Genomic DNA, 27402 nt, shown 5'->3' on the forward strand with positions numbered 1-27402 from the left:
AGGGGTTATATAAGTAATAGCCCCAGTTATGGGAAATCCAGGCTTTTAGAGGAATATTTACGCATTTAATAATTGGATGAGGATGAATATTTCTGTTACACTACGTGTTGTTATTGATATGTTTGGACGTTTTGGGTGAACACTTGGCTGATCTTCAATAACATCCAATAACTTTTGAGTCTAAGACAGATTTAAAGAGATCATTTATAAAATTAGTTGTCTAGCTATGAAAGACATTCAAGTTTTGGAAGAGATACATTGTAGTACTATCAAAGCAGATTGTGGACCATGTTAGAGAATGGATCAAAAAGGTTTTCAGAATGTTTGCTAAAATTTGACATTTAGCATTGTCTTAACATTTTCTTTCAACTTTCATGGAGGAAAAAAGTGACAGGAGAAACTTGCACAATAATGGAGGCCACTAGAATGAGAAACACAATGAATTAGCTAAATGGAATCTGTTGCTATGATGACACATGGGAAGATACTTATTACTCTCAATGTGGTTGTACAGGAAAAATAGTTTTTGCCTTTGAGTATAGTTGATGTATCGTAATGTAGTAGTTGTTTCCTTGCTACAATAAAACAAATATATATCCATCTCAAGGTGAAAGAATAACACTAGTATACCTTCAAATGATATGGGCTATGTGTTGTGCTCAATAGCTAGGAAAGTCTCTATCGGTCATAGTGCGATGAAGCGATAGGTTCGGGTTTCTGTGCCCGTGTTGTCAAAGTATATCAATACAAGTGATGAAAAAAAATATGTTCAATTCCCTGTAACATATCTTATTTTCATTACTTGTCCAAGATAAATCCACGGCCATAGTTCAGAAACATAATCAAAAGAAAATAAATATGTAGTTTATTTAAACGAATGTGGCATGAGTGGAAAAAATATGCACCAAATTACAAAATGCGAAAGTCAAAGTTCTGTATAAAAGTTTTAAATTAAAAAAATTTCAAACGGTTTCCAGGAAGTTTAACGAATGCAACTGCCTAGCACTCATCCAATGTCCATTTGAGGAGGGTCGAATCCATCCATAAATATGAAGAGATCTATAAAAGAAAACAGGGACTTTGAAGAAGGGATCCCTGATTTTTCATACCCAAATGTTGCTCAATTATTGAGCAAGGGCCTGACGAGTTAGTGAGGGTTTCCCTTTTGTTTTCATTTCAATCTATTTTCATGCTTAGATTTTTGCTAATATGATGTCATTGGTGGACCTCAATATATGGCATTGCACCATACTCTGATTGTTACCATTGCATGTGGTAGCATCTTCGTTCTCTCTTGGGGGCTTACTGTGGCTGTGTTGTGATCCTTTTACCCCACAAGAGGAATCTTGCAGTGTCTGACTCAATGTTTCTTCCTCTTTAACTCTATCTCGGGTACCAAGCTTTCTACCCATCCCTTCTATCACCTGCTTTTGGAGTTGAGAGCAATGCAGAAATTCAACCAAAGCTAGAAGGAAGGGCTTGAAATCTATGTTACTAGAAACCAGAAAGGGGAAACAAAATGAGAAACAAAAACGAGAAACGGAGTTTGGAGATTTCACATTCAAGAAACAAGGAGAGAGAAAAACAAGACAAATATGAAACATACAACCAAGCATTTGTTTCACATTCAAGAAACGAGGAGAGAGAAAAAACAAGAAAAATATGAAACATAAAACCAAGCATTCATCATTAACATTCTTGAATACTATGGTTCATAGGTAGTTGCTCATAGGCTTTAGCTACTCACATTGGTCATTCCTTAATACTTATAGTGATCAACAAAGCTTCCATTTCTCACATAAGCCATTCTTGAATACCCATGTTTGATCCTCTAGGCTAGAAAATACAATAGTGAAGAAACACTTGGCACCGAATTCAAGTTTGATTTAGCCTTTGCATTTTCTGGATGAGTACATGATCCCACATACATTGTATATATTCTTGGATGTGACATGAGTGGACCTCAAATTTTGGATCTATTATATCATTTTCCACACAGTTATTGGGTTATTGTTTTCATGGTTGGGTAACAAGGTGGTGGAGATTGAGTTGATCTCCATTGGATATAAAGCCAAAAATAGAGGGTTGTCTCAAACTATTTCCACTTGCAGAACCATAAATACTACAACATGTGTTTGAAGACAAAATCTAAAGAGAAAAATTTCAAAAATTTATCTTTAATCCATTATAATAGAAAACTAATTCTTTATAATAATAAAAATAATATATTTTAAAAGTATAGTGGAACTAGATATTAAATTGCTAGTTTGTGAGAAAAAAATATTAACTAAATTATTTAACTACTAATTTATAAAAATATATAAAATATCTATACACATTACTAATTTATAAAAGATATTTGATCCCTTTAGGGTGTTGGTATATCCGAAATTAAGATGGATCTAGGCCAGTATATATTATTTACCATAATTATTGTTAAAGTGTATAATGGCTACCTCATATTTGTATTTGCATTGATTAAATGATTATTGGATTTAATAGATCTGTGGTTTGTATCTTTTGAATCAGTGGCCGGAGAATCCACAGTATGAACATTTTTATACCAACGTTTCAAATCCCAAGTGGGATCCATCATCAGGATTGAAGAATGATGATAAAAGAAGAGCAATAAGGCAGAATAAATACTAATGAGGAAGAAATTTTCAAGGAAGAACACATTGTCGGCTAGAATCTTTAATTTAATATAATTTTATTTAATCTAAAAGATTACTTTTATTTTTATTTTTCTTATTTTTCTAATATTATTAAAAATTTTGAAGAGAAAGAGACATGGTTCATAACCTAATGAAAACTAGGGACAAGAATTAATACCATATGCTAATATCTATATAAATTAAATTAATATATTTAAATCATATTAATTATTATAAATAATTAATATTTATAATTAATTAATATAATAATTCATATATTAATTAATATAATAACTAATATATAAATTAATATAATATTAATATAATAATAATCAATTATTATATAATAATTAATTAATTATTATTATATAATAATAATTAAATATTATAATAATAATTAATTAATATATTAATTAATATAATAATTATTATATAAAATTAATATATTTAAATCATATTAGTAATTATAAATAATTAATATTTATAATTAACTAATATTATAATAAATATATTAATTAATAGCTATATATAGAAATCAAAATATTATAGTACTCTAATGATATAAAACTGGACCAAAAAATAGAATAGGAGAGGGGACAACATACCTAAGGGATGCATTACCTGGGGATGGGTTGGCGACTTTTAATTTCTTTGATCAAGGGAAGCCAGCTTCCGCTAATTTCCATACCATTGTCTCTGTTCAGATTCTGAGGATGCTTAATAATTTCAAGAGCTTCTCTGATCTTTCGTCTTTGATGTTGCTCCTCTCTTGCGATAATTGATGCGTTTTCTAGGCAGATATGGTGCTTAGTCTTCAAGGAGTGTTCTGCCAATGCTGAGGTACGAGATCTTCCATTCCTGATATCAGCGCCATGTTCTTTGAGCCTTGTCTGGAGGGAGCGACCTGTTTCACCTAAATGATTATTATATGTAGTCATGTTTTATATTAACAGAAAAGGGTAACACCAGCTCTATATATTCCCTTTAGAGGGCTATGTGTTTTCGATGCTCTTCTCGGGGGATCGAGTAGAGTAGTTTATTTTAATGCTTCATATATATGGTTTTGTATAGTAAATTTATTTTTATGTTAAATTTTAATAGTTAAATTTAGATATTCTTTCTTGATATTAGTTATTTTTTATTAATTTTCATTTCATTCTATTGGATCCATTAAAATTTGTTATGTGAGTCAATGTTTCCGATTAACAAGTGTGGTTGATCAATATAAATAAATGAAATAAATTATTAAATTGTGATTTTTTTTTATTTCTACTTAGTTAAATATTATATATAAATATCACTTGTGGTTATAACATACCAAACCATTCATTTTTTGTTGTTAAATATGACTATGTTAAAATAACTTTAAAAAAATGTTATCACCCATGGTTAGAACTTACCAAACCATTCTTTTTTATTCCCTAGATTTGTTTATGTTAAAATAGCTTTTGAAAAAATGTTATGGCCAATATTTTTGTTTTTTTTTTTGTTGATAAGTGGGTGAATCCTGAAAATCACTCTTACCCTGTGGCTGAGAGGCCACGACTCAGGGGCATCTAAGCCGTCAAAGTCACCCGGGGATCGCACCCGGCCTGAGCCGCACCAGCGGAAACCATGCTGGATTTTTTGGTATCGGCGAGACTAGAACCGGTGACCTTTGCATACGGAGCACCTTAACAGCGCGCTCCTTCACCGACTGTTCTATATCTCTTTGATATGGCCAATATTTTTGTTATATTCCATGGTTTTTTACTTTATATTCATTTAATTTGCTAGTTTTTGCACATGGTTTTGTTAGATTTCATGGTTTTGTATTTAATATTTATTTAATTTATTAGTTTTTTCTCATCAATTTTCTTTCATAAATTAAAAAAAATCTAGAGAGACCTTGAAGTCTAGAAAATAAATGTCATAATCTAGGTATGTCTTGAAAAGAAATGTCATAATATAGGTATGTCCTGAAAAGAAATGTCATAATCTAGGTATTTTATTCTAGGCCCCTCTTAATATATTTTTGGGTGTTAGATTTTTGTGCCAAGAGACCCTTTCCACCTGGGGAATATGTTATAATATTTGTCATTTTAACTCAATCAAAATAAAACAAAATCAAATCAAATAAAAAAAATTAAAAAACATAAAATTCTCCAGTGCATATTTTTTTTCTTGCCCATGGTAGTTGTCCACGATATTTTAATGTAGCCTACTCAAAGGCTAATAACTAAAGCAACCTAGATCCATTTTAACTGTGGATCAAGCATTGAGAGGATCAAATCTCTTCACTTAAAGAGGTTTGTAGCTCGAGAGAGAGAGAGAGAGAGAGAGAGAGAGAGAGAGAGAGATTTGATCTCTCTTGATGCTCGAGAGAGATAGATCTACGCTGGTTATTTATAAATGAAGAGGAGTATTTTCTTGTAGTAGTACTCCTATTTGTTTTGTATTTAAAATTTATTAAATGATGGATTTATATTTTGTATTTTGATTTTGAGACTTGTTTATTTTTATAAATTTACAATTATTTCTATCACTATTTTTATGTAATTATGAAATTTTCCATATTTATCATAGTTGAAATTATGTTTGTATTATAAACATATTAATCAATAGCTTGTTTCTCTTAAGCTTTATTATTGCAAATTATCTAACATAATCTCTCTTATCACCCATGAAAAAATTATTTATGGGATAAAACTATTAATGGGATGGATAATAGATCATTATTATTTTTTATATATTAAATTAATGTCTTTGGTTGATGATATTTAATATTACAGATAGTCTAATAGTTGATAAAAGTTTATATAGGATGGTTTTATCAAAATCCTTTTCCAATCATTTGAGAGGTTATAAAACAAACCAATGGCAAAAAAAATGTTGTGTCCCAATGTTTATATAAAATAATTAATTAACTAGAAAAATTAACTAAATTATTTAACTACTAATTTATAAAAATATATATAAAATATCTATATACATTACTAATTTATAAATAAATATATATATATATAACCTTATACATTTAAATTTATAATTTTATATAAAAATACACATTTAAATATTAAATACAATCACTAAATCCACTTTTAAATAAAACCAACACAAAATAACAAAGAAAAAATTGTAAAAACTTAACCATAGAACACTAGGGAGAACACGCAACCTGTTTGCAACAAATTTGTTCAGTTAGCACCTAAGCTATATATGGTTGACTTTTAACCATAGATTATGACAATGCCTTCAAAACCTATCTAGAAAACCAATGCTTTTTATCATTCATGTCTACGTCCAATTGGGAAGAGATCCATATTGCAAATGAACCAGATTAACGTTTTCCATAAAACAGTTTCAAGAAACGAACTGTTTTTGGAAAACCCAGTTTCTTGCATTAAAAAACAAAAACTACCGTATAAAACATTGTTTTCCATACCGTTCCATTTTTTATATGATGTTTTTCAGAAACAAATACTTTCGTTCCATTTCTAGTAACAGAGCTTGAAATTGAGATTTCTGATTAAGAACTACCATGAAATGGAAAGAGAGCAAGAAAATATTTTCGTGTTGCATTGAAATGAGGGAGGGCAGGGAGTTACCCTGAGAAGTCTATGTTGTTGTTTTTTCCGTTGTTTTCTGGTGTGGTATACTACCAAACTACTATAAAAGTTCAATCTATATTTAATATAAATTTCATTGCCAATATAGTAATTAGGGGGCTAGTTCATTTGAAGCTAAATTCTTAAAAAACAAAACCCAAATAGCCTAATTTTAGGTGAAAAAGTTGGTAGATTGTTTGAAGAAATTGAAATCAAGGAAGGAATTAAAGGAGAGAAAGGGTACTTGTCCAAGTATTTTCTTGGGCTCTTGAAAGAAGACCAAGGCTTCTAATCCTTCCATCGTGGTCCAAATTTGCCCAGCAAAAGTAGATCCATGTTTTGTGAGCAAGCCATTGAAGAGATCCTCCTCAATCTTATTTCTCAACGCATCCAAATTCAACCATGAAACAATAACTCCCAGCGAATTACTGCAACATTTCATGTGAAAATATAAAACAAATTTGCAAATCAATTCTAAGAATGGCCATAGATCTAGAAACCCTAAAAATTGATCCAATGACCTGTACCTGTTTCCATATAGCCACAGATCAGATTGTACTGTGCCCATGGTCTTTCCTTTCTTTTTTCAACTACTCAACATATATTTCATGTGAAAATATAAAACAAATTTTCAAATCAATTCTAAGAATGGTCATCAATCTAGAAACCCTAAAGGTTGATCCAGCGAACTGTACCTTTTTCCATATAACCACATATCATATTGTATTGTGCCCATGGTCTTTTTTTTTCAACTACTCAACATTCATTTAAATACACTAAGGCGGGGAAGAAAACTTGTTATTGTCTTTCCTTTTTTTTCAACTACTCAATATTCACTCGAATACACTAAGGCGGGGAAGAAAATCGGACATAATGGTCTTTCCTCTTTTTTCAACTACTCAACATTCATTCGAATACACTAAGGCGGGAAGAAAACGCGCCAAAATGGTCTTTCCCTTTTTTTCAACTACTCAACGTTCATTCAAATACACTAAGGTGGGAAAGAAAACGCGGCAGAAATCAAATTTTTAATTTGGATGATCATTAAATTTTTTAATTATAATTATTTATTTTTTTATAAATTTTAAAAACATTATATTTTATGAATATATCAAAATGTATGGAATGAATATTTTATTATCTTATTGTATACTCATTTCAAAAAATTATATTTTTTATTTTTCAAAATTACAAAATAATTAACCATGTTGTAAGTTGTAATTTTAAACAAATTCATATTTGGATTTTATATAATTAAAAAAAAACTATAAATACTTTTTATTAATGTTTAATTATCTAATACTAATATTATGGGTTTCCATGTTATTTAAACAAATGATATTTGGTTTTATAATTATTATGTCAAAATTTAAAGCTAAAAATTAACTTTCAACAATGCAATCTTTTATAACCAATTTGGATGTAGTTCATTGTTATGGCAATAAAAAATGAATCTCATGAGTCAATTTGGTTGTAGTTCATTGTGATGGTAGTAAAAAATGAATCTCATGAGCCTAGTCCCACCCACACATTGGTATAGTTCCACCCAAGGAACCATTGATCTTTCTCCATGAATCGGGAATATTGTACCAAGAAGCACCATAATGTATGGTATTTCTATTTCCCACAATTGAAAAAGCACCATAAATCCTTCTACATGAGCATTTTGCTTCTGTATTGTTGAACTAAACATGGCAAGACTTTCCTGTGGCAACAAGAATTTCCGAAACCCTCATCCCCCCTATCACAATATATCTTAGAATCCGTCATGTTGGAGTGTAGTATCCCTAGTAAGCATATAGGAGTGTAGGGGACCACAACCTCAAAGTTAATGAGAAGCCAAGGGGAAAGGTTTGTGCATCTAAGAGTGATACCTCGATTACATAGATGTGGTTTTCTAAGCTTTTGCATGAATCAAATGTATATCTGAGGGGGAATTCAGCCATAAAAAGATGCTTGACTGAATTTTCATACACAAGGGTTGATTCTACTTCGAATTTTGATACTTTGTGTTTACTCACTTTAATGTCATTACATATAACTAATAATTTGCAAGTCCTTGTCCCATTTGATCTCATTTTATTTCAATTGTGAAGTGACTAAGCCTTGAACCCCAAATCCTCATAGCTAAGATTTACAAAGTATACATTGCCTCATTTCCTCTCATTTTACTTTAGTTAAATGGAGCAACTATGCCTTAGCCCCAAACCCACACAACTCAACTTTGTACACTACAGAATCCTCTCTCTCCCTAGTATTGCACTTGGTTTAGATATACTTTTTTTAGAAGAGAAGCAATGTCTCACTAAATACCTTACATGTTAACTTATCATCTGATCCCATTACATTTTCTAAGCATTGAGGACATTAATAAAATTTCAAAATTCAATTTCACACTCATTTGATGTAATCACCATGTTCCATCAATTTCAAGTAAACTCTACAAATAAATGTAAGTAATTATTTTGATTTTTTCATTGATTCTAAATTAGCAAGTGAGAAAACTGCAAATGCGTCTTTATTTTTAAAGTACAATCATCCAAAAAAACTCATCAAAGACTAAAGATAGGTTAAAACCTTTATGGAGTGAAAAATATTGTTGGTATCCTCCATAATAACACTACTTTCAGAAGTTGGGTTCAGATTTTACCACAAATGAAAGAACCAAAGTGAGAAGCTTATTTTAAAGTTTTTATAACATGATACATTATAAGAAAATTTGAAGCACACAATACAAAAAAGTTTTGTATCTAGTATCATTCTAGATAGAGAAATGTACTTGTTAGGCTATCTATGACATGAGTAAGAATTGCTACCCACCTACTTTCAAAATCATCATGGACATTTAAATAGTAAAAAAGGAATTGATTAGGCTACCTATGACTAAATAAGAGGTATTCCCCACCTTTCCAAACTATCATGTACATTTAAGCTATCATATCTTATCAACATCCTTTCTATGATGCAACATGTTACAACTTTCCATTATATTTATGCATTATATGAGTTGATGTACTTGTAAGGTGCATAAATTCCAAATTAATTGTCCAAATACCCATGTTTCCACTAAATTAATTGTTTAAGTAAGAGACACATTTTTTTGAAGGAAGCATGCATCAATCAAACACTTCTCTACTCATAGTTTACAAACCCAACCAATTTATCATACACAAACACATTCAAGACTAATCCACAATAACAAACAATTATCAAAAAAATATTCTTCATCAAACATCTACAAATGCATAAACAATGAGGAGACACGAGACACATAGAATATGTGATCAACCAGGGCCAAAACCTCTCCAACATGAGAGGAAAACCCAAACGAGATCTTCTTCTTATATAGACTTCAATGGATGAATACCAAGACCATGGCCTAGACCCTTGACTCAATGACCTCTCCAAGACCAAGTCACAAGCCTCCTTGATTCAACTTCCTTATTTTTCCTTGAGTCAACGATGATCAGACTTCTTCCTTCAATAACTCAACTATCCTTCAAATTATAGTTCCATAGATCAGATTTGTAGTTCTTGGCCCTCTTGCATAAACCCTAGAACGTATGGTTGACCAACCTTTTGAACCTTGATCTTCTTTGCTTGGATGGTATGAACTCTTATTATAATTCAGCATGTAACATTGCTTATCTTCTTCCTTGATTCGACTTCTTGGACAACAACAAGATATTCGACCTTTTCTGTAGTAGATAGTTCTTCCTTCCTTCGCACGTGTGGATCTATTAGCCCTAAAATAGACCCATAAACAACAACAAAATATTCTCTCTTTGTTACCTTCTCTTGGTTGGTTATCTTCGCACTTCTTATTACAGACTTACTTAACCAAATTTTCTTGTCCACAAATGGAGGATGAGCTACCCTATATATAGTGTTTTTTCTATCAAAAACACATGCTAAGAAGTATTAAGGAGTGCTAGGGGAACACAAGAGAGCAATAGGTGAAAATAATGCATGCAAATGAATGACTAAGATTTTGTGACAGGAAGTGTTAGTGAGTTCCAGGTGTGCTAAGGAGGGAGTGATAACGTATGCTAGGTAGTGTTAAGGCATATTAGAAGCCAGGGAAACATGCCAAGATGTGTTAGGTGCTAGGGTGTGTCAATACATGCCATAGAGTGTTATGGAGTGCCAGGGAAACATAAGGGGCACTAGTTTCAAATGCATGGAAATGAATGACTAAGAGTGTGTGACAAGGAGTGTCAGCGAGTTCTAGGTGTGCTAAGGAGGTGACGACAAGGTATGTTAGGTGGTGCCAAGAAATTCTAGAGTGTTAAGGCAACATGTCAGGGTGTGCCAATGTGTGTCAGGGTGTGCCAATGTGTGTCAGGGTGTGCCAATGTGTGTCAGGGTGTGCCAATGTGTGTCCGGGTGTGCCAATGCGTGTCAGGGAGTGTTAGGGAGTGCGACATAAACACAAAGGAAAACTAGTTCAAAATGCATGGAAATGAATGAATAAGAGTGTATGATAGGGAATGTCAGTGAATTCCAAGTGTGCTCAGGAGGGAGTGACAAAGTTATATGCTAGGTAGTTCCATGGAATGAAAGAGTGCTGTGACATGTCAAGGAGTGGTACAGTATGATAGGGAGTGCTAAAGCATACCATGGCATGCAAGGAATGCCAACATGTGCCACATAGTGCCAAGGGATTGTTAGACATGCCAAGTTCTACGACATGTCAAGATGTAAACTTTGTTGCTTCGTTACTTTATGGCCATGGTTAGAAGTGAGCCTTGACTTGGTAACTTCTTAAGTGAGATGAGTTAAGATTGGGCATGAGTAGCCTAAGATGAGTTATAGGCCATTCTTAGGTGAACAAGGGATAGTATAGTTGTAGTAATTGTAACTTGGTCAAGATGTTGTAGTTGAGGTAGGACTTGGTTGGTTCCCAAGTATTAAAACCAATAAGGGTGGTTATGAGGACACGAAAGCTAAGGATTTCCAGGGCATGCCAAGGAATGAAAAGGTATTATAACACATGCCAGACAATGTCAATGCATGTCGAGGAGTGTTGGGGAGTGTGAGGGCATCACAAGGGAGAACTAGGTCAAAGTGCATGGAAACAAATGAATAAGAGTGTCTTCCAGGTGTCCCAAGGACGAAGTGTATTAGGATAATTTTGTAGAAATTCCCAATATAGATCACCAGATAATGCAATATACTAAAGCAAAATACAAGATCTACTTCTACAACAAACTTTCGAAAGCTTAATCGAATATGAGCAAGATCAAATAGAACACATATAACTGAGAATGAGAAAGCAATCACACATGAACACAAAAGAATAACTCATGGAAAGCCTCAGCCTAAAATCTCAATCTCTATATTATCATAAAAGTGGAAATATAGTCCGGATTACAAAAATAATCAGCTCACAAGCTATCTTGTTCTCTCTGCAATCCCTCTGCTACTCATAGCAATCAAAGGCCTCTCTCAAACCTTCTCCTTTGCCCTCCAAGCCTCCTATTTCTTTGTGCAATTTTCCTTGGGGTCTAGTGTAGCCACTTGTGTGAATTGGCCTCTTCACACACTCACTAACCTCTGATCTAACTACGCAATCCTAAAGGAGATAAATCCTTTTCCATGGATGAGTTTCCTTTATAGGAAAAATCCATCCAACCGATAGTACATTGTCCCTCCTCTAATCTCAACTGGGTCTCTATATGAACTGACATGCATGATTTATTCATGAGAGAATATTCAGTTATCTGAAGTGCAGTAGTTATATGCATGTAAGCATTAAATAACTAAACTCACAATTAATTCAACAAATTGTTTGAACTAATCTAACTGGACTTGACTCGGTTAACTAAGCCAACTAATTACAACTCAATATTACAACTCATCCTTATCTCTTTAACTGATGGATAAATTCCTCAATTAATGGAGAAACTGTTGCATGTCCCCACATAGACTTCAAGTTTGATTTTCCTTAACTAATTAACTCAAGATGAATTCATTAATTAATTTACAAACTGTTGCTAAGATCAAATTCGAATTTTACTTCACTATTTTAGTTTAGGGACTGACTAAAATAGGAATCCATCCTGAAATGCTATTTATAGCAAAGCTATTTTTAGCACTTCCATTTTTCATTCCTTGTTGCTATGTCCAACACTGGTACCCAAACTACTATTTATAGTAGTGCTATTTTTAGCACTTCTATTTTTATCATTTCTTGTTGCTATTTTCAACAAATTTCATAATAGGACTTGCAATTGGTAAGCCTACGATTACGATAAGGGGATGGAAAAGCAATTTTAGACAAAGGGAAACTTTTGTCTAGGGACAACACTATTTTTTCAATGACTTGGTTGGGTTCCAAAGTCACAAAAAACGTAAGGGTATCTATGAGGGCATGACAACTAGGGAGTGCCAAGGTGTGCAAGGAATTCCAAGAAGTGATAACACATGCTAGAAAGTTCCAAGGCATGTTAGTCATTCCAAGACATGCCAAGTGCTAAGGCATGCCAAGAGGTGTCAGGTGCTAGGGAGTGGCAGGGAAACACAAGGGAGCACTAGTTTCAATTACATGTAAATGAATGAATAAGAGTGTGTGATAGAGAGTGTTAGCAAGTTCTAGGTGTGCTAAGGAAGCATTGATAGGGTATGTTAGGTAGTGTCAGGGAAACACAAGGAAGGACTAGTTTCAATTGCATGGAAATGAATGGATAATAGTGTATGATAGGGAGTGTTAGCAAGTTCTGGGTGTGCTAAGGAGGCATCTCTGGACAAATTTTGGGAGGGTTTTGAGAAAAAATTTTGTTTTGGTGTAGACTTGCAATTTTTTGGCAATTTTTGGTCTAGCAACATAGCGACTTCACGCTTTGCTTCCTCCTTATGGATCCAAATGATGTAAAATCAGCATTTTTGGAAAGATTATGACCCCATATCAAACCCCATTTGCCCACTTTCCTGGTTTGGGGCTCAGGTTTTGAGAAATGTACAAAAAAGAGGCCAAAAATCACCTTTCTACCCCTCTTTCCATTTCGTTGCGCACCTAGAGACACCTTGGGAGAATGACCATATCTCAGCCAAAAATTGGTCATTTTGAGTGAAACAATACTCTAAAGACATCTACACTCTCCCAGATTTCTAGAAAATGATTCCTATATGGATTTGGACTTCAGATAGGCACTCAAAAATGGCCTCCAACAAGTCGTTATACACTTGGAAATTTCCGAGATTTTTGTAAAATTTTCACTGTGTAATTTTTTATAATTCCTAGTTTGACTCTGGTAAGAGTCAAAAAGGTGAAGTATATGAATGTGAGGGGTAAAAGTAAATGTAAATAATGAGTGGTTAGTATTTATAAGTTGTTTTGATGTAAATTTGACCTCATTTATGAGAGAGGTTGGAGTCAAAGTTAATTGTAGAAGTCGTTTTTAACTTCCCCAGACATTAGGGTTTGGTTAGAACACCTCATGGAACAGTTCCTATAGTCATTGATTCAAAACCTAAGAGCGGGGAGATGTTTTTTTGGTATTTATGTATCAGTTTCTCAGTGATAAAATGGGTTGGATTTCAAAGCAGAGAACTATTGTAGCTTGTACTTGGACACTGGAAATCAAAGGACACAATTTGCAACTATTATCTAGGAATGCATGTGCAATAAGTTTGTGATGTTATTTTTTCTCTATTATAGATTTATATGAAAGATATTAATCTTCTATTTACATTCATCAATTATTAAATGGTTTTCCTTACATTTTATAAGCAAAATTCTTTGCATAAAGCTCTATTTTGATGGAAAAATCATTATGTGTTACTTTATTTCTTGCTTAATGAATTCATGTTTCATGATCATCAATACCTTCTGCTTCTTCTAAACACTACACTACACCGAAAAAGCCTAAGATCCTTCACAAAAGTAATGCTACCTTTTTCCTTTTTCTATTTTTTGTTGTAACCCTTTGATCCTCTGACCTAGCTACCTAGTTTTTCTCCCTTATCCAGCAACAAAACCCTAAATTTTCCAAAACCCACTTGAACCTAGCTATCTAGCCTAAAATACTTTACATTCTAGTCATCTCTTTGTTGTGATTTCATAGAGAGAGCCCTCTATGGTTTGGTAGGGCTAGCTACCAAACTAAAAGCTTGGTCTATGGTTACCTCTGTTGATCTCCTCATCAGCCTGGGACATTGTGGAGGATAATAGAGGGCATGAAAACTAGGGAGTGCCAAGGTGTTCTAGTGAATGTAATGTTCCCAAGTCATGGAAAAATGTAATGCTAGTTGTAAGTTCATGACTGCCAAGGTGTGTTAGGGAATGCTAGGGCATGCTAACATGTGCCAGATAGTATGAAGACATGTCAAACAAGATAATACGTGCCAAGTGCGAAGGCATTCCAAGATGTACAAGGGTGTGACAATGCATGCCAGGGGTTGTAAAGGGAAAAAAAGGGAGGAACAAGTTAAACTACAAGTAAATGAGAACATAATAGGGTTAATAAGTCATCAATTTACCTTTTCCATGAGGGCCATGCTAGGAAAACCAACACTAGGTGCCAATAGGTCCCAAGTGCCAAGTGTCAATGCATTCTAAGTGCCAAATATTCCTCCGTTTCTTCTCATCTAGTTTCCAATAATTGATCTCAAATAACTTTAGTATTAAACCATGCCAAATAATACCAAGTCATCTCAACACATGCCAAACATGCTAATACTTGCCAAGTGCCAACAGGTGCCAATTTCGAATGTGCATCAGGGAGTGTGATGCATGCTATGAAGTGGAAGAGCATATCAAAGAGTGTTAAGGTGTGCTAGAGAGTGCCAATGCATGTTGAGAAGTGTTAGGGAGTACTAGGACAACACAAGGGAGCACTAGGTCAAAATGCATGGAAGTGAATGAATATAAGGGTGCGTCAGGGAGTGTTAATGAGTGCTAGTTGTCATGCCAAGGAGGGAGTGACAAGGTATGCTAAGCACGGGTAAGGCATGCCAGGTAATATCAGGGAATGTCAAGAAGTGCTAGAGTGTGCTAGGTATTTTTGGGGTGTGCTAGCATGTGCCAAATAGTGCCAAGGCATTCCAGGTGCTAAGACATGCTAGGATGTGCATGGTGCCATAGTATGCCAATATGCATCAAGGAGTTTCAAGGAAACAAAAGGAATAAACAAGCTAAAATGCAAGGAAATGAACACATAAGAGGGTTAATAAGTTGGGACTTTATCTTTTTCAAAAGGGGCATGCTAGGCACACTTATAATATGTTCCAATATATGCCAAGTGCCAATGTGTGCCAAGTTCTAATGTTTTTCAATGCAATATTTTGCCAAGGTGTTCCAGGGCATGCCAACACATGATAGGGGAGTGCTATGCTATGCTAGGGCATGCCAACATGTGCTTGGGCATCCTACTCATGGCAAGATGTTCTAGGTACAAAGATGTTCCAAGACATGCAAGGTGCCAAGGAATGTTAGTGTACTGTTCCAAAGCATGTTAAGGTGTGCCATGAGTGTTGAGGAGTGCTAGGTCTCTCTCATTAATAGAATTGATAGAGCTTGATTATGTATTAAATAATATAGTTCCTACACACACTAGTGGAACTTTATTTAAAGGAAATTTTCTAGATAATAAACCTAATAGAGATTAATCATGTGTTGACTCATAGGAAAACTATATTCTTATGACTTGAGGGAAATGATACACACTAATTAATTCTTAACAAATTGACTGACTATTATAACCACTATGACCTTGGACACATAATAAAAAAGACTCCACAACAATGGTCTTAAATCATTATCTTTTGACAAAAAATATAGTAACAAGTACATAGCTTCATCAAAAACTCATTGGAATGATCAATGATGGCGAACATTTTTTGACCATCACCAAAAGTAACCAAAAAGAGCATTGGTGAGGGTCAATAAAATATCGTCACTATAAGTGTCACCAAAAAGAGAATTAGTGATGGGACTTTAACGACCCTCACCAAAAGTGTCACCAAAGAGAAAATTAATTACGGGCCTTTAACGACCCTCACCAAAAGTGTCATTGAAAATGGATTTGGTGACAAACCTTAAAGGACCATCACAATATACACTTATAAAAACAATTTTTTAGAGACCGTCACCATATGCGACATTGGTGACGGACATTAAAGGTCCGTCACAGGCATGAAGCGTCATAAAAAACTCATTGGAATGATCAATGATGATGAACATTTATTGACCATCACCAAAAGTAACCAAAAAGATCATTGGTGACGGTCAATAAAATATCGTCACTAGAAGTATCACTAAAGAGAGAATTAGTGATGGGCATTTAATGACCCTCACCAAAAGTGTCACCAAAGAGAAAATTAGTGACAAGCCTTTAACGACCCTCACCAAAAGTGTCATTGAAAATGGCTTTGGTGACAAACCTTAAAGGACCATCACTATATACACTTACAACAACGCTTTTTTAAAGACCGTGACCATATGTCGCATTGGTGATGGACCTTAAAGGTCCGTCACAAGCATGACCCTCACCAATGACATTTTTTCTTGTAGTTCCAAACGCTCCTAGGACTTGTCTCATATAATCCCAGCTAAGTTTATCAAAGGCTTTGGACATATCTAGTTGAATCATCATACCAGGGCCTTTTTGGGTTTTGAGAGAGTGGATAAGCTCATGAGAAATAATGATACTATCCATGATTTTTCTTCCTTCCACATAGCCATGCTACTGATGGGAGATAAGGAGAGGGAGGATGACTTTTATCCGATTGGAAAGGACTTTGGATATTATTTTGTAGATGACATTGTAGAGGGCTATGGACCTAAATTTGTCCGAGGAGTCAGCAGAATTTCCCTTGGGAATCAAAGTTAGGAAAGTGGAGTTAAGGGCTTTAAGGAAAGACTTTTGAATGTGAGATTCTTCCACAAGGGCATGTACATCCAATTTGAGGATGGGCCAACAAGATTTGTAGAAATCAATAGTGAAACCATCCGAGCATGGGGCCTTGCCGTTGGGCATCCACATGACCACATCTTCCACTTCCTAGAGGGAGACTTTCCTAAGGAGCATATCGTTATGCTCCTCCATGAGGATTTTGGGGATGTGCTTAGTGATTTTTTTAATGTCCTGATCCTTGTCATTCCTTAGCTCTTTAAGAAGAGAGTTGAAATAGTGATTGAGCTCTGATTCCAAATCCTCTTGTGAGTGAATGAGATGACCATATTTGTTCTTCAAAGCTCGGATTATGTTGTTCCTCCTATGTTGTATCATGGTTTTATGGAAAAATGCAGTATTCCTTTCCCCAAATTTCAACCATTGATTCTGGATTTTTGTTTCCACAAATTTTCTTCCTGTATGGCTCTTTCCTCCCAGCTTTGTTGTAATCTTTGTTCCTCATGCTTACTATTCTCAGTTAGCCGTTCTTCATTATGTTTTGTTGGAGAAGTTCAAGTTGATGTTCCAAGTTTTTTTTGTCCGTGATGATGTTAGTGAATGTTCCATTTTTTTATTTCCTCTTTGATAAGTTTTAACTTTTGTTGGAACATGTACATTTTGTTTCCAGTTCTGCTGGGAGGGTAGGTCCACCATTGTTTCATTTCTCCCATGAAGTCTGGGTGATCCAACCATAAGGTTTCGAATCTGAAAGGCTTATTTTTCAGACCATTGGAAATTTTAATCTTGAGAGAGGTTGGCCAATGATTTTAGCCTTCTTGCGGTAGGATTCTCGCTTCTATTTCCCAGGAGGTAAGATAAGTTGCCTTAGAGAAAAGGAAGTGGTTTAAATGGGAGGAAATTTGACGATCTCCTCCTCTTCTGTTATTCCAGGTGAAAATTCAATTACTAGTGAGAATATCGATGAGGTTGAGATTTTCAATGGTGATTAGGAAAGCCTCCGAGTCCTTATCCAACTTCCCAATACCTCCTTTCTTCTCAGATAAGTTTGTTATCATATTAAAATCACTTGCTATGATTTTGAGATGAACGTGTAAAGGATCTAGGAGATTGGAGATGGTTTGGAGCATTTTAATTCGGTTTGTCACCTTGTGCGGGGCATAGATATTAGTTATGAAAATACTCACATTGGTGCCTATGATTCTCAAGATCATTGTTATGGAATGATGAGTGGCCAAAGAGGATATGAGGTCAAACTTGGAGTTTTTCCAAAAGGTCATTATACCCCCTGCCGAACCGGTAGCCAAGTTGGCTAAGGAGTTGTATGGCTTGAAACATGAGTTGAGAAGGAGAGGGGGGTGAGCTAACTCTAGCTTAGTTTCTTGAATTAGAAGGATGTCAGGACAGTCTGACAGGATTCTATTTTTTAAGATTCTTTTCTTCACAGGACTGTTTAGTCCTCTAATATTCCAAGAAATGCAATTCATTAACATGGAGATGGGTTTAGAGCTAGAGCTTTTACCTTTCCTTCATTGATTAATTTGGTGCCCAGTTCTTGGAGGATCTGACTAGTAGTCCTTCTACCTCACTTTATGCTTCATCCTTTGAGGTTGATTCCTCATACTAGAATATATGCTAATATTCCCTTTGATGCTATGTTTTCTTGTGTCGGTTGGTGAGATTTGAGTTTCAAATCTTCTTGGAGGAGATAAGCACCTTCGATTTTTTGTTGTTGGTGTTCTGATATGGCATTTGTTACATTTTGTTTCCATTCCTCTGCTATTGTTTCTAAGTCTACCCCCTCTAGAGCTTCCTCTATGGCACTTTCCTCTGGTGTTTCCTCTATCTCTATTGGTTCCATTTTTGTATCCTCTTGAAAATTTCCCTTTCATCTGTTGGTATAACCTATGTCCCTCTCATCATGATCTCTATCTGTTGGGTTTGTTTCTTCTTCTCTTTCTTCCTCTCCTATCAGGTCATTAGGATCCATTTGCTCCTTGGTGTTGTTCAATGCATTGAACTGGTTCTAACCTACATATTTAGATTGGTTCTTCTTGGGGATAACATTTTTCCTGTTGTTCTTTTTCCTAGAGATGACTTTAGTATATCCTTCACTATATTTTTTTTTTTACTTGCTTGCTCTTGAGATTAAGGGGTTTTGTTCATAGTACAGTCTCGAAAGAGATGCCCATGCTCGTGACACTTTCAGCATCAGAAGGGAATATGTTCATAGTCTATACTTTGCAGCCAGACTTCATCCCTGAAGATTAATTTAATTGCTTCTGGTAGGGCACCAGAGACATCTATGTATACGCATATTTGGGCATAGGAAACATAGTGACCCATTCTAGTGCCTTTAGACATTTTGATGTACTCCCCCAGTTGGTCTCCTATTCCATTTAAGACGGAAGGAGCCCAGTAATCATTTGGTAAGGAGTAGAGGTGAACCCAGACTGGAACTCTTGTAAAATATTCCTTTTCTGGTGTGAAGTTGTCCTTCCAATATCTCATGTATAACCTGGATGAGTTGTAGAAATAGGATCCTCCAAATATTATGTCTCTGTCTTCTAGGAGGTCAAAAATGACTGTGAAGAATCCTTTGGAGCCCAAGTGAAGTTTGATCTCCCCTTTGGGTGTCAATTTGCTTTGTATCCACCAATTAAGGGCTCTTTCAGTTCGCCAGATGCCCATGAACTTGCATATTACTACATGTTCTTGCATATAATCTTTATAGACTGCTACACCGGGATCTTGGATTTCTAGTTCTGGGATTTTCTTAGCTATGAGGTTTCAATTATTCTTAGTATTTTTCTTATGATCTTGTGGCTACTCCTGAGTTTTTGTATGATTTTTATCAACGAGGGAGGGCAAGTCTGCAGCCTTACCTTTTTCTGCTCAATTATCCTTAGTTATCATTTTCATTGTTTCTTCTTTCCTCTAAGGAAACTCTTTTCTCTATGGATGCATTATTCCTTATTGGTCAAAATCTCCTCCTGGTGGCATGCAAAAGGCAGAACTGGAGGAAAACTTTGTGAAGAAGGAAACATGGTCTAGAGGCTGGCCAGTGACCATATCTTCGAAGGAGAGGGCTCCAAGATGATGATGAGGTTCATCCATGGCGGTCAGGGCACCAATAGGCCCCAACCAGATGTGCAAGGGGAGGTCACAAAGAGCTCTAACACAGGGATTAGGGCAAGCGCTCCCTCCAAGGGAGTTGGTCAATAATCAAGGAGCTCAGTTTACTTAAAATTTAATTAAGGGAATCATGGAGTAGCATCACATAAGGCACAGAAAATCCACTGCCTATCATCTTCAAGAAAATGGGAAGTTGGAGGTCATGAATAGAGATTTGGAGAACATCTTGACTAAATTTGTCAATAACAGAAAAAAGGATTGGGAATCCCAGCTTGTGGAGGGCACTTGGGCCTATAATACAACCTAGAAAACCACCACTAGGTTCACTCCCTCTTAGTTGGCTTATGGAAAGAAGGAATTGTTTTCCATTTACTTTGAGTACAACACCCTAAGAATGGAAGCACAATTGGACCTAGAAATCACCAATTCTAAGCAAGAGAGGTTGCAACGACTCAATGCTCTTGATGAACTTATATTGCAAGCCCATGTGCTTGCTGAGGTGGTCCAATTGGAGAAGAAGATTTGGCATGAAAAAAACATCACAGAAATGACCTTCCAAGAGGGTGATTGGGCCATGCTATATGACTCCTAATTCAAGGACTTCAAGGGAAATTTGATGACAAGATCGTTAGGTCCTTATCTAGTGGAAAAATTTCATGAGAATGGCTCTGTCTAGATCAAAACAATTGATGAAGAAGGAATATCACTTTTATTCAATGGTTACCAACTGAAACTCTACAAGAGGCCTTTGTCAAAGGATGATTTTACCAGCTTGATAACCAAGGAGTTGAATGTAATTGGGGGTATCACAACTCTTAGTTCATATAACCTTTGATCAATAGAAGAAGAAAAGAAAAAAAGGAAAAAAACCAAAAGAATGAGAGGCCTAGGTGAAAACCTCCATGAGGGACCTGAGGAAAATTCTAGGACTGAAAACCTCCATGAGGCAGTCCAAGAGTCAAAAAATAAAAAATAAATAAAAATACCCGCAAGTGAAAACATCCATTAAGGCACTCGGGGCAGTCCTGTAGGTTGAAAACCTCCTTTGCGGTAGCCTGCAGGTCTCTAAAAAAAATAGAAAGAGAAAAATGAAAAAGTTAATAGAACAAGGGAAAAACAAGGCGATCCTTACATCAGTGATGATAACATCTTTTTTTGCAGGGTTCCAGTCATAACCCAATGAGGGAAACAAACAAGAAGACAACTTCAAAACTCCACTTTTTCATCCATCATTTCATCAATTCATCCAAGTTCCTCCATCACCAAGTCACCTATCTCACTCAATTATGCCTCAGTCCGAAAGAGCCACTTGATTGTCCTTAAGTGCTACGAGATTGTGATTGGCATAGAAAAAAGAGTCATATCTTGTTTTTTTCATATGGGAATAAGAGGAGGTGACCGCCACACTCTCATTATCCATCCTCCACACCATTTGGCCTCTCTTACACCCAAATATCCACCTATGTCCATTAAAAATCCCCATTTTCACCCCTTCTTCCTTCATTTCCACCAAAGTAAAGGCTTATGATCCTTGTCCATAGGTTGATCATGAACTATCAGTGTTTTTGGAGGCATTACCTAAATGATGCTATGGTTATAGAGGGGTATGTGTGACTGCTACACAAAGACACACTGTCTTGTAGCAGTCTGTGCAAACCCTACATGAACATAGTTGGAAGCACTAGAATGAAGAATCAACCATCATGAAGGAATAGGAGAGTCATTTCCTTGATTTTGGGCAACCACAAGACCTCTACAAAGATGCTACAGGATCACAGTTAACCTTTACCATCAGCATTTGATCCACCTCTTACAAAACCTGTGTCATTAAGCTTCGATCAGTCAAGCACATTTCAAGAACAAATTCACACAATAAAAACTCAAAATAGATCCAATGCATGGAGCAACAAGCATGAGAAGATGACACTCAAGAAACCAACAGAACACCCATTACTTTTGATCATAAACAACAAGCAAACATTAAGGGTTCAGCACACAAGAAAATACCACTAGGTAGGCACAGGTATGGAAACTCCTCACCTCTTCCTTTAAGCACATAATAGTTTGAAAATGTTTCAAATGCATGAAGAATGGGGGTTTCTTAGGTTGAAGGTTGCCAAAATTCATGACCACCCTCGAATAGTTAAGTTATCTCCCTCTCTCGTCCCACGTGGATAAAATGACAAAAATGAAAAGGTGACAATTTCGAGGAGTGGGACAATGAGTCTATGAGGATATTACGAAGGTGGTAGGTGGGGGCCAACAAACACATCATATTGATCCCACCACCAAAAAACAAAAGGAATAAAGAGCAAGCTCGAGCCTCACTTGTACCAGGGATCTCATTCCAAAAATAGTAAAAGAGGTCCACTGAATTGTCAAGAGTCAACCTAGATACTACCACGAGTCCCATAGTCTACCACAGAGAAGCTACAGGAACGAACACTAACTACTACATGATCTATGTTTAGTGCTACAAGATTGTGACTAGTTGCTAAAATATTGGATAGAGAGGTGGAGAAGGGATCGATTTTGTGAAAATTTTCCTCCAAACCCCCAAGGCCATGAAGGAGTCTCCAAAGGAGGGGTAAGTACTAAATTTTTCTCACCTTCCATGCACAAAACATTAGTGAAATTGATCAAATTCTATCTATAGAGGCATCCTGTAGCAAACCCTTGAAATTTAAAAATTTTCAAATCTTGCTTTTTCTTATGTAGAAGCATGCTAGGAGAAGTGAAATTTTTTTTTGAATTTGGAATAAGATTTCCCTACCTCTGATCAAAAAAATAAAACCATTCCTCCTATCTTTGATATGAAACCCTAGGCAACCTAGAAACCAATAATTGACAGAAAAATCCTTGAAAAAATCTTAAAGAAACTTCAATAACGAACATGGGAGGAGGCTTAAATAGGATGGAGCCCACAAACTCAACAAGAATCCACCAACATCCTCTTGTCAAGGACAACTTCACAAATCTCTAATGGATGGGGTTCTTCGATCAAATCAAGGGGTAGCGTTGGCTTGTTGGGGCCTGGCCCAGGTTCAAAGTTAGCTACGCCAACCAACAAAATCCTAACTGCTGGCCCTTTCGGCAACAACCCGCGTCGCACAGGTTGTAGTCCCACCTAAAGCAATATTAGGGGATGATAGAACCAAGTTTCTACATTCACAGGTCTGTGTGATAGGTTCCTGCACTTCCTAGGGCTTATTTCTATCTTTGTGAACCCTAAACCTTCTGAAACAAACAATTATAGTAATTTACTTAAACGGATTACAAATCATCACGAAGGCCTTTAATCATTCATAACATGTATAAATAGTGTCGATATACTAATTTCGCACACAATATAAGCATTAATTCATATAATTTGCGATATAGAGCGAAGATACGAAAACTTGAAAAAATAAGAAATAATACACAAATGCACAAGAAGTGGCTCAAAACTATCTTTATTAGATATAATCATTCAAGTACAGACTCCTTCTCCCTATAAACTCAGCTGCAGGAGCCTTCCACTTCGCCTAAGTACAGGAAACAAACCTTTCCTCTCTTAGTTTACTTTTCCTGTCTTAGCTTACTTTCCCTAAGTACAAGAAATAGACCTCTCATGTCTTAGTGTTGATCTTCTGCAGAGTGGGGTCCTCCTACAAATATGTCCAGATATCCATGGTCTGCTCAAATAATTTGGTGCAGTCCTTGAATATGGTGTCTAATATGGCCATTCCTTCCTTGATCACTACTTCACGTTGCTCCCAGACCTCTTTTAGAGTTGTTGGCTACAGCGTCAATTGCAGCTCTGAAATTTGTAGTTGTAGTTCAAATCAGACTCAGCCGATTTCATCCTTTGACTCCCTAACTACCGTAACCAAATTTTGTATCTTTTCTATGGATTCTTCTTCTGCCAGAATATTGAATTCAGGGAGCAGATTACACGCCTATGTAATCGTTGCTTCCAAGTGTTGGTCACGTGTGGAAATTACTTCTTTCTCTTTTAGCGCCTGCACCTTTTCTGCAAAGATCTGCTAGCTATTGGTCTTGACTTCATTGATCACCAGCAGCGGGTGCCGCTCCCTTGCCCTTAGCTCATTGGATACACCTTGGTGCAATTCGTGTAGGGTTTGGATAGGGAGTGTCGTGAGATTGACACCCAGATCCTTGATCTGGGACAGTTGAGTGTTTGCTTCTTCTTATTGGGCGCGCAGGGCCCTATCCAGTAATTGAATCACTCTGAGATCCAGAGTCTAATCTGTATCTACGACTTTCATGCTCGTTTGTTGCAGGCTCACCTGATCCACGCTTGCTTGTAGTCGCCCCATCTGGATCTTTATCTCTCACATATCCTTCTGCACATTTCCTAGCGCTTGTTGGTACTGCTGCTTGAATTGGGTCCATAACTATGTCGTCATATCCCAAACCTTGTCTCCAATCTCGTCTAAGTTCCCCTCAGTGAGGACTAGCGAATCTACCTGGGATAATTTGGTCACCTTCTACTTCTTTTGTGGCCCTAATGTTGTTTTGTTTCAGTCTTTTCTTGAGGACAAACAGGCTTCCCTGCTCTGCGCCCCCACCTCCTTTGACATCTGACTCCTCCTGATCCTGAGTATGTTGGGAGGCAGACTCCTCGACCTATATGGTGATTTCCTTGTCTGCCCACTCTTTGCCAGCAGCTTCCTTGTCAGTAGCTTCCTTATGTTGCGCAGCTTTGCCTAAGTTGCAACCTGCTTGCCTCTTTCTGTTTTTGTGCTATTGTGGTCTATGTGGAGGTACCTTCTGGTGTCTTACTAGTTCCTGCATCGCGATCTGATGGGTGAAACCACTCCCCTGGCCATTTCCAAAAAATATCCTGTACATCTGCCTCACCCGCAAGGTAAGGTAACTTAGACAATGTCTTCTTCAGATCCTGTCACACGCGGATTGAGACATTTTGGAAATCCACCTTGAATTATGCACAGGGTTCAAGTTGTTCATATAAGGTAGGTGACAACCTCGACCTCTAGCTGATCACTGTGCATAGATCCATATCGACTAGTACCCAGAACATTTGGGTTTCAGTGATCCGCGTTGTATCATTGGTTGACCAAACAAACCAAACTTCATTGCCTCTAGAAGGTTAGGGCCTTGCAAAGGAAATTGACTGTCCTCCAGCATCCTCCATGCTACCAAGACTATTAACAGTAGTAACCATGTATAATGAAATGTCTTGCCCTCATCTTGGGCCTCTTAACATCTTTCCAAGAACTCCTTGCACAGGTACTGAGCCCAATTGTACCGGAATCCTTTGGCACATTGTGCAACTAATGAAATCACCAGCACCAGAACCTCATCCGCATGACACTTCCACATGATCTTGCATGCCAAGATCTATGCGGTGAACTACACCTCTTTGTCTGAAATGGAGCAGATGGAATATCTGTCGACTTCTTCACCAATCCAAACTCACTCTTCATCTGATCGTGAGTTTCTTTTGTTTTGTTTTCTCGCTTAATGCCTCTGCTGGATCCACACCTTGGTAGGGTAGTGAAGTGATCCTGTGGATCAGCATATCAATAATAGGGATGGGTTCTCCCATCCAGAGACACCCATCATGCACTAGGTTGAGTAATTATCTAACACACATGTGTTAATGTGTTTTCAGCTAAAGTGCAACACCCAGAGCATGTTCAGAAGGCCCGCTTTCTCAACTCCTGTGACCCACTTCATTGGTTCTAAGTGTGTGACCCCAGTTTCTTCATAGTAGATTTTGGCCAAATATTTGTTCAGCACAAGATGAGGGAACTTCTCATGATCTGCCAAGTCCCAATCCTCTAGCGTTAGCAATGGAATGCAGCCCAACAGCGCGCCCTCAACCACCACCTTCTCTCGAAACACTGATGTAGAGATGATAAATATGATAGTATATGGGTCTTTAGGCACCTTGGCTTTGCCCTTACGTGGTGGGATGTACTTCAAGAGCCGAGTCATAGGCCCACTCTCTTTGGCATCCATCTCCTTAACACCTCTGTGAAGTTCCTCTTCATTTAAGTCAAGGGGCTCATGGGGTTGCTGCATTTTGTCCATTTTCCCCTTCTATTAGATTTATGTGGGAAATTTTCACAGTGATTTCCTCACTGGAACTTGTTGCGGTTTTTTCTACTTTTTATCAGTTGCAGAGGGATTAGGCCTAGGATACCTAGGCATCGTAGTCAGAACTGTCATTGGAATAGGGGGCATTACTTCAGTGGAGGGTGCAGCTGCAGATGGCACGGCTTCGACTAGGGGGGAGTTATAGTCATTATGGCCAGAAAACGCTCACGGAGAAACTCAGGTACGTCAGCCAACCCTAGTCGTGAAAAGAGCTCTTCCCAATCTTGGGAAGACATACAGTTCGGCTCTTGGTGCAACACAAGGCAAAAAAACTTAATTCTCGAGATGCAAAGTGTTCTAATGCGGGGCGACATGTTGTCTTTATAGGTGAATTTGAATTTGAATCCAATCGTTCCCTCCAAATTTCTATCATTAATGCATCTTTGGCGGTAGATTACCAAATATTTTCCCCATAAATGCGCCCTCCTCACTCCTTCTAATGGAAATTTGTCCATCCAATCATCTACAGTGCACCCAATAGCTACATTTTGACCTGGTTGTGCGGCACCAACCTCTATGGCACAGCTCCCCTCAGTTCCCTATTCTCTTCCATCCCTCAACCCCCTTACTTTGTCGTTTCAATTGTCAGGTAGTGTAGTTTATAGTCTCATACTTCCTTGTAGCTGCCTAGAGTACTAAGACTATCCCACAATCATATAGTCATTTTGCAGGGGTGGGATCACCCTTTTACAACTTCATTCGACTGCCCTTGACTCTACCTGGAAACAATTCTCCATTTAGCTTCACGAGCTGAACTGTGCCACCATCTATAACTTCCTTTATCTCATAAGGTCCAAGCCAATGCATTTGAAACTTGCTAGGAAATTTCATAATCTTTCTATCAAATAACAAGACCAAATCATTAACCCAGAAGGTGCACTTCTTTATATGTCGATCATGTCATTTCTTTTCGCGCTCCTTTTGTACCTGTTGGTGAAATCCTACTAAAAATTGATCCTCCTCCAATTCCATCAATTGCGCAGGGTGTTCCTACATAGTCTCGTGATCAGACATATCGATTAGTGTTGCAATCAATAGAATCAACAT

At 36.6% G+C, this 27402-nt stretch overlaps 1 pseudogene; it reads right to left on the reverse strand.

Annotated features, from left to right (window-relative positions):
• LOC149169518 (protein EXORDIUM-like 2 pseudogene) overlaps nt 1-24624 on the reverse strand; it is a 51026-nt pseudogene extending 26402 nt beyond the window's left edge.
• Between the last annotated feature and the right edge of the window lie 2778 nt (nt 24625-27402).

The sequence above is a fragment of the Pinus tabuliformis genome, chromosome 4_2 (assembly GCF_031772625.1).
Source record: "Pinus tabuliformis cultivar Carrire ecotype Pingquan chromosome 4_2, CPIR1, whole genome shotgun sequence".
NCBI lineage: Eukaryota > Viridiplantae > Streptophyta > Pinopsida > Pinales > Pinaceae > Pinus > Pinus tabuliformis.